Here is a 3,767-nt window from a genome sequence, read left to right on the forward strand (position 1 = left end):
GCCGCCTGCGGGGCCACCTCGGGGCAACTTGAGGGTTGGTTTTACTCGTAGCTAGTCTCATATGAGTGTGCCCTGAGAACGAGATATGTGCAGCTCCTATTGGGATTTGTCGGCACATTCGGGCGGTGTTGCTGGTCTTGTTTTAACCTGTCGAAGTGTCTTGAAGAACCGAGATACCGAGTCTGATCGGAACATCTCGGGAGGAGGTCTATTCCTTCGTTGACCATGAGAGCTTGTAATGGGCTAAGTTGGGACTCCCCTGCAGGGATTTGATCTTTCAAAAGTTGTGCCCGCGGTTATGGGCAGATGGGAATTTGTTAATATCCGGTTGTAGATAACTTGAACCTTAACTTAATTAAAATGAATCAACTGATTGTGTTACCGTGATGGCCTCTTCTCGGCGGAGTCCGGGAGGTGGACACGGTGTTGGAGTAATGCTTGCCGCAAGTTGCCCTCTTTAGTTATGCGTTCGCGCTTTGCCTTCTCTTCTCGCTCTCTTTTGCGAACAGGATAGCCAGCATATATGCTAGTCGCTTGCTGCAGCTCCACATATTTTACCTTGCCTTACCTATAAGCTTAAATAGTCTTGATCGCGAGGGTGCGAGATTGCTGAGTCCATGTGGCTCATAGATTACTATTACACCAGATGCAGGGCCTGATGATTCCGCTCCAGGTGACGCGCTTGAGCTCAAGTGGGAGTTCGACGAGGACTCTCAACGATACTATGTTTCTTTCCCTGATGATTAGTAGTGGTGCCCAGTTGGGGGTGATCGGGACCGTGTTGCATGTTGGGTTATCTTTTATTTTTCGCCGTAGTCGGGCCATGAGTGTTTGGATGATGTAATGTTATTTATGTACTTGATTGACATGGCGAGTGTAAGCCAACTATGTTATCTCCCCTTTTATTATCTATATTACATGGGATGTTGTGAATATTGCCTAACTTGCGACATATGCCTTTAATGCGATTATGTCTCTAAGTCGTGCCTCGAAGGGAGAAGGGGCATTGTTAGTATCCTTTACCACACTTGTGCTTCAAAGTAGCACCATGTTTTCCATATGAAGAGTCTCCTATGTTGTCACTTTCATATACTAGTGGAAAATTTTCATTATAGGATTAGATGCACACCCACTTAGTTTTCATATTGAGCTTTCATACACTTATAACTCTTAGTGCATTCATTGCATGGCAATCCCTAATCCTCGCATTGATATCGATTGATGGGCATCTCCATAGCCCGTTGGTTAGTTGCGTCGATGTGAGACTTTCTTACTTTTTTGTATTCTTTATATTTACCCCTATCATCATACTTTATTCCACCTATAGTGCTATATCCATGGCTTGCGCTCATGTATTTCATGAGGGTTGAAAAAGCTGAAGCGTGTTAAAAAGTACGAACCAATTGCTCGGCTTGTCATCGGGGTTGTACATGATAAATACTTGTGTTAAGAAGACAGAGCATGACAAGACTATGATTTTGTAGGGATAGCTTTCTTTAGCAATGATATTTTGAAAGACATGATTGTTTGTTGGGATGTCTGAGTAATTATGTCTTCATGTCAAATTATAGACTATGTCTTTGAATCACTTATGTCTTAATATTCATGCCATGATTAGATAAATGATCAAGTTTATGTTACGTAGCATTCCACATCGAATTTTTTATCATTTACCTACTTGAGGACCGGCAGGAATTAAGCTTGGGGATGCTGATACGTCTTTGTCGTATCTATAAGTTTTGATTGTTTCATGCCAATATTATTCAACTTTTACATACTTTTGACAACTTTTTATATGATTTATTTGGACTAACTTACTTATCCAGTGCCCAGTGCCAGTTCCTGTTTGTTGCATGTTTTTGTTTCGTAGAAAATCCATATCAAACGAAGTCCAAACGCGATAAAAATTTATGGAGAATTATTTTGGAATATATGTGATTTTTAGGAGGTGGAATCAACGCAAACAGGGGCCCACAGTGCCTAGAACCCACCAATGCGCGCCAGGGACCCCCTGGCATGCCCAGGTGTCTTGTGCCCTCCTCGAAGGTCGGTTGGGGCCCTTCTTATGGCGCAAGAAAGATAATTTATGGAAAAAATAATGTAAAAATTTCCAGCGCAATCGGAGTTACGGATCTCCGGGAATTTAAGAAACCATGAAGGGCCAAATCTCGGGAGCGCGAAACAGAAGAGAACAAAGAGGGAGATCCAATCTTGGAGGTGCCCCCGCCCCTCCGCCACCATGGAGACCATGGACCAGAGGGGGAACTCTCCTCCTATATAGGCGGGAGGCCAGGGAAGGAGAAGAAGAAAGGGGGCTCTCTCCCCTCGCTTCTGGTGGCGCTGGAGTGCCACCGGGACAATGATCGCGTCGACGATCTACATCAACAATCTTGCTACTGTCAACACCAACTCTCTCCCCCTCCATGCTATGGCGTAACACCTCTTCTCCCCGCCATAATCTCTACTTCAACATGGTGCTCAACTGCATATATTATTTCCCAATGATCTATGGTTATTGTATGATGTTTGAGTAGATCCATTTTGTCATGTGGGTTAATCGTGATCTTGGTTGGTATGATTGTATATTGTATTTATGTTGTTGTCCTATGGTGACCTCCATTCTCGCGCAAATGTGAGGGGCCCCCGCTGTAGGGTGTTGCAATATGTTCATGGTTCGCTTATTGTGGGTCGTGGGAGTGACATAAACTTAAACTCGAGTAGGTGGGCAATGTTGTATGGGATAAAGAGGACTTTCTACTTAATGTTATGGTTGGGTTTCATGACCTTAATGATCTTTAGTAGTTGTGTATGCTCGCTAGAGTTCCAATCATAAGTGCATATGATCCAAGTAGAGAAAGTATGTTAGCCCATGCCTCTCCCTCATATAGAATTGCAAGAATGATTACCAGTACTTGTTATCAATTGCCTAGGGACAAATAACTTTCTTGTTGAAAAAAACCCTTTTACTAAACAACTAACTTTTATTATCTTGCAAAGTTCTTGTAGTTTTATTCTTGCAAAGGAGTTCTAGCATCACACCTACAAAATAGTTTCATACTTGTTTTCGTAAAGCAAATGTCAAGCGTGGGTAGAGTTGTATCGGAGGTTGATAGAACTTGAGGGAATATTTCTTCTTCCTTTAGCTCCTCGTTCGGTTCGACATTCTTATTTATCGAAGAAGGCTACAAATGATCCCATATACTTGTGGGTTATCAGCACGAGCGAACTGCTTCCATCCAATCTTCGTGCGTGGATGGAAGCAGTTCACCTAGTCTCATGACCTTCAGCTCGGGGACGTCTTAAGATACGACACCAATCGGTCAGCACTCGGACTGGAAGATCATCGACAATCGAACCCTAGACCCTCGACCCCTCAACCCCTTGGTGGTCCTATCGAACACCTTCACTGTGAGCATGGTGTGGCTATTGTCGTAGCTTAAGATGCAGATGTACCCGAGCTGAAGGTCATCAGTGTGGGCGAACTTCTTCCAACCATTCTTCATGCACGGTTCTAAGCAGTTCACCCAGTCTCATGGCCTTCAGCTCGGGACGTCCTTGTCTTAAGCTACGACACTAGTCGGTCAGCACTCGGACCGGAAGATCCTCGATCATCGACCCCTAGACCCTCGACCTCTCATCCCCTCGGTGGTCCTGTCGAACACCTTCACTGTGAGCATGATGCGGCTGTTGTCGTAGCTTAAGATGCAAACGTGCTCGAGATGAAGGTCATCAGCATGGGCGAACTATTTCCATCCATTCTTCGCGCA

The sequence above is a fragment of the Triticum aestivum genome, chromosome 4A (assembly GCF_018294505.1).
Source record: "Triticum aestivum cultivar Chinese Spring chromosome 4A, IWGSC CS RefSeq v2.1, whole genome shotgun sequence".
Taxonomy (NCBI): Eukaryota; Viridiplantae; Streptophyta; class Magnoliopsida; order Poales; family Poaceae; genus Triticum; species Triticum aestivum.